The sequence below is a fragment of the Cnephaeus nilssonii genome (assembly GCF_951640355.1).
Source record: "Cnephaeus nilssonii genome assembly, chromosome: Y".
In the NCBI taxonomy this organism is placed as follows: domain Eukaryota; kingdom Metazoa; phylum Chordata; class Mammalia; order Chiroptera; family Vespertilionidae; genus Cnephaeus; species Cnephaeus nilssonii.
In genome coordinates, this window is record NC_137096.1 from 736,204 (window position 1) to 745,898 (window position 9,695).

Here is a 9,695-nt window from a genome sequence, read left to right on the forward strand (position 1 = left end):
ACGGCATGATTTCTCCGGGACGTGAAGGGGGGAGCTGGGCCAGGATGTCATCGAGCCGTGGCCGGCAAACCGCGGCTCGCGAGCCACAGGCGGCTCTCTGGCCCCTGGAGTGTGGCTCTTCCACAAAACACCACGGCCTGGGCGAGTATGTGTTGAAGACGTGGCGTTCGAAGACGTTTACGTTTAAAAAATGTGGCTCTCCAAAGAAATGTCCATCGTTGTCCTGTTGATGTTTGGCTCTGTGGACGAATGAGTTTGCCGACCGCTGTCACAGAGCACATACTGATGGCGGCAGATGGCATGGTGTCGGGCTGGCGTCTTGACGAGTTCCAAAACATCTCGTCACCAGCAATTTGAGATATCTGTGTTTTTCTGAAAAAGAGAAAGAAAGAAAGAAAAATACTGAAAACCTATTTTTTCCACAGACACCTGCAACTAATAAAAAAAAATGATGTTGAATGGAAAGTGTCCTTGAGCCGTGGCTGGTGTGGCTCAGTGGATAGAGCGTCGGACTGCAGACCAAAGGTCCCGGGTTCAATTCCCGGTCAAGGGCACATGCCCGGGTTGCCATCTCGATCCCCAGTAGGGGGGCGTGCAGGAGGCGGCTGATCCATGATTCTCTCTCATCATGGATGTTTCTTTCTCTCTCCCTCTCTCTTCCTCTCTGAAATCAGTAAAAAAAAAAATATATATATATTAATAAATTCATGGCCCTAGGTGGTTTGGCTCAATGGATAGAGCATCAGCCTGCGGACTGAAGGGTCCCGGGTTCGATTCCCGGTCAAGGGCACATGCCCAGGTTGCGGGCTCAGTCCCCAGTAGGGGGTGTGCAGGAGGCAGCCTATCCATGATTCTCTCTCCTCATGGATGTTTCTATCTCTCCCTCTCCCTTCCTCTCTGAAATCAATAAAAAAAATATTTTTTTTAAAAAAGGAGAGAGAATGCCATGCAATCTCTCACAGGCATGGGTACACTCTTGGCGGGGAGGAGTCACTAGCAAACACCTTCCATTGGGGGGTTGGGGGGAATCTACATTCCTCATTTCCAAAGCCAGACCTCTCTCTCTCTCTCTTTAAAATAAAAATACGTTTTTATTGATTACAGAGAGGAATGGAGAGGGAGAGAGAGAGAGAGAGAGAGAGAGAGAGAGAGAGAGAGAGAGAAACGTCCATGAGGAGAGAGAATCAGGGACTGGCTGCCTCCTGCACGCCCCCTACTGGGGATGGAGCCCACAACCCGGGCCTGTGCCCTTGGCTGGGAATCGAACCCTGACCTCCTGGTTCCTAGGTCGACGCTCAACCACAGAGCCACGCCGGCCGGGCTGAATTTTTAAGACTTCTGTATTTTGGGGGCTATGCAATCTTCTCAGAGGTATGTCCACCAGTTAATTTTCTTTGTATCAGAACTTTGGCTGTTGTTTCCCGCCCCCCCCCCCCGCCCCCGCATGAGATTAGGAGACACAGGTGCAGGGACAGGGTCTCATTCGAGGGGGACACGTGTTGTGGCCGGTGGAGTCCTGGTCCTTGGGTCTCGAGGAGGCGCTGAGTTCCTGCAGAGGAGATTTTTCTGCTGAGCTGTGGTTTGCACGCTCCATTGCATCCTGGGAATGTGACCCTCCCTGCCCTGCCTCACCCCACTTTCCCCCTTTTTCTTTTATTTTTAGAGTTATGATCTCACTTCTTTTTATTCCTTTTATTTTATTTATTTATTTTTTAAATATATTTTATTGATTTTTCACAGAGAGGAAGGGAGAGGGATAAAGAGTTAGAAACATGGATGAGAGAGAAACATCGATCAGCTGCCTCTTGCACACACCCCCTCCTGGGGACGTGCCTGCAACCAAGGTACATGCCGTTGACCGGAATCGAACCTGGGACCTTTCAGTCCGCAGGCCGACGCTCTATCCACTGAGCCAAACCGGTTTCGGCTATTCCTTTTATTTTTTTAACTAGAGGCCCGGCGCATGAAATTCGTGCATGGGTACGGTCCCTCGGCCTGGCCTGCAATCAGGGCCATCTTCCCCGGCTGCCGAAATCCGGCCTTGCCCCCAGCCGCCACCTACCCCTGGTTCCCCATTCACCATCGGGCAATCGGAGCCTGCTGTCCGAGGGTGCCTGCCGGGCCAGCCCCATCAATGTGTGGGAGCGGTCGTGGTGGGATCGGGGCTGCCAGCAGACAGGGGACTGGGGGCTGTGGTTGGAGGGACCAGGGAGGATGGGCCGAGACCCAACCCTGTGCCCACCACAGCCTCACAGCCCTCAGTTCCTTTCGAGGTGCACGGATGCGTGGCCTGGGCCCCTAGTTACAATATAATCAAGCAGGTCTTGGACACTGTGCTTTACACTCCCTATCTATGTCTTTTTTAACGACGGCTGTTTAGTCAGCTGTGTTTGCACAGGTTGAAGCCATTGGGGACATGATGACTTCCTTTTCGGGGCAGGTAAGTCATTAACCACTGCCAACATCTCCCTCTGTCCCGTCAGCTCCCTCCAACGAAGGTCACTTATGAACACCGTTGCTCACCTCTGCGTAAGGCGTCAGTGTAAACACCCGGTCGGATTGGAATGCCCGAGGAATGACAGATTTTTTTTTTCCCCTGGGACCATTTCCCCCGTGCAATATTTGGGACCTGCTTGGGGAAAAAGAAAAAGAAAGAGAAAGAGAGAGAGAGAGAGAGAGAGAGAGAGAGAGAGAGAGAAAGGAAGGAAGGAAGGAAGGAAGGAAGGAAGGAAGGAAGGAAGGAAGGAAGGAAGGAAGGAAGGAAGAAAAGAAATGAAATTGCTTGTTTCATTAATATCCCAAGTTAACTGGGCATTTATTTGCTAAAGCTGGCAAACCGGATTCAACTGGGATCTTGGCCTGGGTGTTATAACTGATCATATTCCGTGCTTTCAGAATAGCCTGCCCATGAGCAACGTGGAATACAGTGACTTCATTAAGCAGCCTTTCATTCTCTCCTAAGACAGGTATGTCATTTCTCACCATGTCCAGGTTTATAAGCTGGGAGGAGGGCTGCAGGATTAGACAGAGAGAGTAGTGTTGAATGTCTAACGTGGGTGGGTGTAGACACCCGTGAACCGACTATTGCTATTAAATCCAGGGCTACACGGCATGATGTACAATAATAGCTTGTAGAGAGCGCCTGGGAAGGCACATGAGCTGATTGTCGGCTGAGTCCAGTGGCTGGAAACGCACCGTGCCGGAGGCGGGTGTGTTGTCAGCCTGACCCTTAGCTCAGGTGCCAGGGGGTGGGTTTCATTACCTAAGTTCAGCCAGGCGCCAGGAACGGACGCAATTACCCGGGCTCAGCCAGGAGTGACGATCACAAAGATGCCACAAGAATGAAGAATTACAGCTTGATCTTTAACTAGGATTTCACATAAGTTCCTTTGTCTTAAACTCTAGTAAAACTTCCTGGAATCAGCCCTAACTGGTGTGGCTCAGTGGATAGAGCATCGGCCTGCAGACTGAAGGGTCCCAGGTTCGATTCCGGTCAAGGGCATGTACCTTGGTTGCAGGCACATACCCAGTGGGGGGCGTGCAGGAGGCAGCTGATGGATGTTTCTCTCTCATCAATGTTTCTAACTCTCTCTCCCTCTCCCTTCCTCTCTGTAAAAAAATCAATAAGATATGTTTAAAAAAAACTTCCTGTATAAAATAAACATGCTGCACTGGCTCTGGTCACTGTCTTTCCATCAGAGAGGGCAGGGTCCCACCTAGTCCCAGCTTTTCCCCTCTGTCTCTGTGTCTGTCTCTTTCTTTTTCTCAATCCCCTGTCGCCCCTACTCAGGACTTGTGTCCGCTCTCTAGCCGCGCTGGTCGCGGTAAAGAGAGAAATACTTATAATAGTTAAGATTTGGAATCAGCCCAAGTGCCCATGAGTAGACGAGGTACATCGACACCGTGGAATACTACGCAGCAGTGAAAAAGGAGGATCTCTTACCCTGTGAGACAGCAGGGAGGGACCTGGAGAGTATTGTGCTAAGTGAAATAAGCCACTCGGAGAAAGACACGTATCCCATGATCTCACTCATACATGGAATCTAATGAAAAACATAAACTGATGAATAAAACAGATCCAGAGACATAGAAGCATCGAACAGACTGTCAAACCTCAGAGGGAAGGAAGGGGAAGGTGGGTGGGTGGGAAGCGATCAACCAAAAAACTTGTATGTGTAGATGCATCACCCATGGACACAGACAAGAGAGGGGTGAGGGTCTGGGGTGGGGAGCAGGGGCAGGGGCGGGCTACAAGGGGTCAATGGGGGAAACGGGGGGTATATGTAATACTTTCCACAATAAATATTTTTTTAAAAAGTTAAAAAACACACACAGAAAGTCAGGACTATATGGAATTGGGTTGAGATCCCACTTGGTTGGTGTAGACGACCTTGAATGACTGTTGGTATGGAAGCTGGGACTCAAGGGAGTTGGGTTGAGTGTCTCCCTTGGGTGGGCACAGACTTCCTTGAACTGCCTTTCATATGAAAGCCAGGAGAGCAGGAAGTTGGGTCGGTTGAACTATTGGGTATTAACGCCAGGACTACAGGAAGTGGAGTGTCTTACCTGGGTGGGTACAGTCGTCCTTGAACTGACTGTAGCCATTAAAGCCAGGACTCTAGGAAGTTGGGTTGAGGGTCTCACTTGGGAGGGTGTAGACGTCCTTGAATGAGTGTTGGTATGAAAGTCATGACTCCAGGAAGTTGGGTTGAGATTGCACTTGGGTGGGTGTAGACTAATTGAACTAATTGTTGGTATTGAAGCCAAGCCTACAGGAAGTTGGGTTAAGATCCCACTTGGATGGGTAGAGACGTCCTTGAATGACTGTTGGTATGAAAGCCAGGACTCCAGGGAGTTGAGTTGAGGGTCTCACTTGGGTGGGTGTAGACGACCTGGAACTAATTGTTGCTATTGAACCCAAGCCTACAGGAAGTTGGGTTAAGATCCCACTTGGATGGGTAGAGACGTCTTTGAATGACTGTTGGTGTGGAAGCCAGGACTACAGGAAGTTGAGTTGAGTGTGTCACTTGGGTGGGTGTAGATGACCTGGAACTAATTGTTGGCATTGAAGCCAAGCCTACTGGAAGTTGGGTTAAGATCCCACTTGGATGAATAGAGACGTCCTTGAATGACTGCTGGTATGAAAGCCAGGACTCCAGGGAGTTGAGTTGAGGGTCTCACTTGGGTGGGTGTAGATGTCCTTGAATGACTGTTGGTATGGAAGCCAGGACTACAGGAAGTTGGGTTGACATCTCACTTGGGTGGGTACAGACGTCCTTGAATGACTGTTGGTAAGGAAGCCAGGACTCCAGGAAGTTGGCTTGAGGGTCTCACTTGGTGGGTGTAGACAACCTTGAATGACTGTTGGTAAGGAAGCCAGGATTCCAGGAAGTTAGCTTGAGGGTCTCACTTGGGTGGCTGTAGACCACCTTGAACTAGTTGTTGGTATTGAAGCCAAGCCTACAGGAAGTTGGGTTGAGATCCCACTTGGGTGGGTACAGATGTCCTTGAATGACTGTCTGAGAGCCAAGACTATAGGAAGCTGGGTTGAGTGTTTCACTTGGGAGGGTGTAGACAACCTTGAATTAATTGTTGGTATGAAAGCCAGGACTACAGGAAGTTGGGTTGAGATCCCACTTGGGTCGGTACAGTCATCCTTGAATGACTGTTGGTAAGAAAGCCAGGACTCCAGGAAGTTGGCTTGAGGGTCTCACTTGGGTGAGTGTAGACAACCTTGAACTAATTGTTGGTATTGAAGCCAAGCCTACTGGAAGTTGGGTTAAGATCCCACTTGGATGGGTAGAGACGTCCTTGAATGACTGCTGGTATGAAAGCCAGGACTACAGGAGGTTGGCTTGAGGGTCTCACTTGGGTGGGTGTAGACAACCTGGAACTAGTTGTTGGTATTGAAGCCAAGCCTACAGGAAGTTGGGTTGAGATCCCACTTTGGTGGGTACAGATGTCCTTAAATGACTGTCTGAGAGCCAAGACTACAGGAAGTTGGGTTAAGATCCCACTTGGATGGGTAGAGACGTCCTTGAATGACTGTTGGTATGAAAGCCAGGACTCCAGGGAGTTGGCTTGAGGGTCTCACTTGGGTGGGTGTAGACGTCCTTGAATGACTGTTGGTAAGAAAGCCAGGATTCCAGGAGGTTGTCTTGAGGGTCTCACTTGGGTGGGTGTAGACAACCTGGAACTAATTGTTGGTATTGAAGCCAAGCCTACAGGAAGTTGGGTTGACATCCCACTTGGGTGGGTACAGACGTCCTGAATGACTGTCTGAGAGCCAAGACTACAGGAAGTTTGATTGAGTGTCTCATTTGGGTGGGTGTAGACGTCCTTAAACGGATTATGCCTCAGAGCCATCCTTACCCTTGAGCATGTCCTGACTCAGCCTGCTCACCGGGTGTCTCAAGTGTTTGAAAGGAATCAGACCTTCCACCGACCACTTGGCTCTCAGACAGTCACTCGAGGATGTCTGCACCCACCCAAGTGGGTTCTCCACCCAACTTCCTGTGGTCCTGGCTTCCATACCGACAACTAGTTCCAGGTCATCTACACCCACCCAAGTGACACACTCAACTCTGGTCTGGCCGCATGCATGTCTTCTCGGGAGGATTATCCTTTGCTTCGTTGCCCAACACCTCTTCTTGGAGGCGAACGCGGTGGTTTTGCAACAAAGAACACCTGGAGTCCCCTGCCCACACCTCCTCTCATCCGCGCTCTCAGATTGCGTTTATAATCCCTGCTCTCTCTTTACCCCAAATGTATTTGTGTCAAATGCAAGCCAGGGCATATTCACCACCGGGTGTGTGAGTCCCCGCGTAGCCTTCCCGGGCTGTGAGCTAAAAGGCAAGTTCTTTTTTCTTTAAAAAATACATATTTTTATTGATTTCAGAGAGGAAGGAACGGGGGGTGGGAGAGAGAGAGAGAGAGAGATAGAAACATCCATGATGAGAGAGAATCATGGATCGGCTGCCTCCTGCACGCCCCCTATTGGGGATCGAGCCCGCAACCGGGGTATGTGCCCTGACCAGGAATCGAACCCTGACCTCCTGGTTCATAGGTCCTCAACCATTGAGCCATACTGGCTGGGCTATTTAAGACACTTTAAAAAAATATTTTATTGATTTTTTTTTACAGAGAGGAAAGGAGAGGGATAGAGAGTTAGAAACATCTATGAGAGAGAAACATCCATCAGTTGCCTCCTGCACGTCCCCCTACTGGGGATCAGATCCTCAACCCAGGCATGTGCCCTTGGCCAGAATCGAACCTGGGACTTTTCAGTCTACAGGCCAACGCTCTATCCATTGAGCCAAACTAGCAAGGGCTTTACTTTATTTTGAGGAAACTCCATACTGTTCTCCACAGTGGCTGCACCCGTCTGCATTCCCACCATCATTGCACTAGGGTTCAATTCTCTCCACATCCTCGCCAGCACTTGCTGTTTGTTGATTTATTAATAACTAGAGGCCTGGTGCATGAAATTCATGCACAGGTGGGAGGGCGTTCCTCAGCCCAGTCTGCATCCTCTCCAATCCATGACCTCTTGGGGGATGTCCAACTGCAGGATCAGGCCTCAACCTGCAGTCAGACATCCCTCTTGCAATCTGGGACCACTGGCTTCTAACCACTCACCTGCCTGCCTGCCTGATTGCCCCTAATCACTCTCCCCTGCTGGCCTGATTGCCCCTAACTGCTCTCCCCTGCGGGCCTGATTGCCCCTGACCGCTCTCCCCTGCCTGCCTGATCATCCCTAACTGCTCTCCCCTGCCGGCCTGATTGCCCCTAATCGCTCTCCCCTGCTGGCCTGATTGCCCCTGACCGCTCTCCCCTGCCTGCCTGATCATCCCTAACCGCTCTCCCCTGCCGGCCTGATCGCCCCTAACTGCCTCTGCCTTGGCCCCCACCTCCATGGCTTTGTCCAGAAGGACGTCCAGAAGACGTCTGGTCTAATTAGCATATTACCCTTTTATTAGTATAGATAACCATTCTGCCTGGCTGGTGTAGGTCAGTGGATTGAGCATTGTCCCATGGACCAACAGGTCCCAGTTTCTCTTCCTGGTCAGGGCACATGCCCGGGTTGAGGGCTCGATCCCCAGCAGGGGGCGTGCAGGAGGCAGCCGATCCATGGTTCTCTCTCATCATGGATGTTTCTCCCTCTCTCTCTCTCCCTTCCTCTCTGACATCAGTAAAAATATATTTTTAAAATAATAATAACCATTTTGATGGGTGTGAGGTGATATTTCACTGTGGCTCTAATTTGCCTCTCTCTGATGATGGGTGACGTTGGACAATTTTTCATGTACCCGTTGTCCCTCAGTATGTCCCCTGCTTTGTAATGTATCACTCAGAATAAGAAGTCATCAACCCTTTGTGCCCTAACCTATGTGGTTCAGTGGATAGAGCGTCGGCCTGCGGACTGAAGGATCCCGGGTTCGATTCCCGGTCAAGGGCACATGCCCGGGTTGTGGGCTCCATCCCCAGTAGGGGGCGTGCAGGAGGCAGCCGATCCATGAGTCTCTCTCATCATGGATGTTTCTCTCTCTCTCTCTCTCTCCTCTCCCTTCCTCTCTGAAATCGACAAAAAAAAACCCTATTTTTTAAAAAGTCATATACCCTTTGTAAGTCTCACTCTGGAGAATGTCTTTGAACCTTGACATGTCCTTCGGATGTGTCTATGAAATTCCAAGGCAAAGTTCTCTTCCAGGTAAGTCCACCTGGGGAAGCACCTGTATCTTTGATGTCACCATCCAAGATTGATTTCAGAGAGGAAAGGAGAGAGAAGGAGAGAGAGAGAGAGAAAGAGAGAGAGAGAGAGAGAGAGAGAGAGAGAGAGAGAGAGAGAGATATGAGGAGAGAGAATCATGGACCGGCTGCCTCCTGCACGCCCCACACTGGGGATTGAGCCTGCAACCCAGGCAGGTGCCCTTGATTGGGAATCGAACCATGAACTCCTGGTTCATGGGTCAACACTCAACCATTGAGCCACCCAGTCAGGCATTATTCCCTCTTCAGTAGCTACCCATTTGGGGCATGGTGTTGACAAATAGTATATCCCCCCTTAAGCCCTTAAATTCTTCCGATCCTCCATCTTGTTCGACAGAATTCAGATATAATTCTGGAAGAGAGGATATACACTGAGTGGCCAGATGATGATGATCTCTGAACGCATAATAATCTGGCCACTCAGTGTGTGTTTGAATGAATATATATATATTAGAGGCCCGGTGCATGAATCCGTGCATGGGTGGGGTCCCGCCAGCCTGGCCAGGGGGAGGGGACATGGGCGGTTGGCCGGCCTGCCTGCTGGTCGAACTCCCAGTCGAGGGGACCATTTGCATATTAGCCTTTTATTCTATAGGATCGACACGGAGTGGCCAGATGATTATGCGTTCAGAGATCATCATCATCATCTGGCCACTCGGTGTATTTTCTCTTCTCACTTTTTTTTTTGGTTTTAATTTATATAATTTCTTTGTTTTTAAATAATATTCTTTTTTTATTATTGATTTCAGAGAGAGGAAGGGAGAGAGAGAAACATCCATGAGGAGAGAGAACCATGGACCGGCTGCCTCCTGCACGCCCCCTACTGGGGATGGAGCCCACAACCCGGGCATGTGCCCTTGACCGGGAATCGAACCATGACCTCCTGGTTCCTAGGTCAATGCTCAACCACTGAGCCACACCAGCCG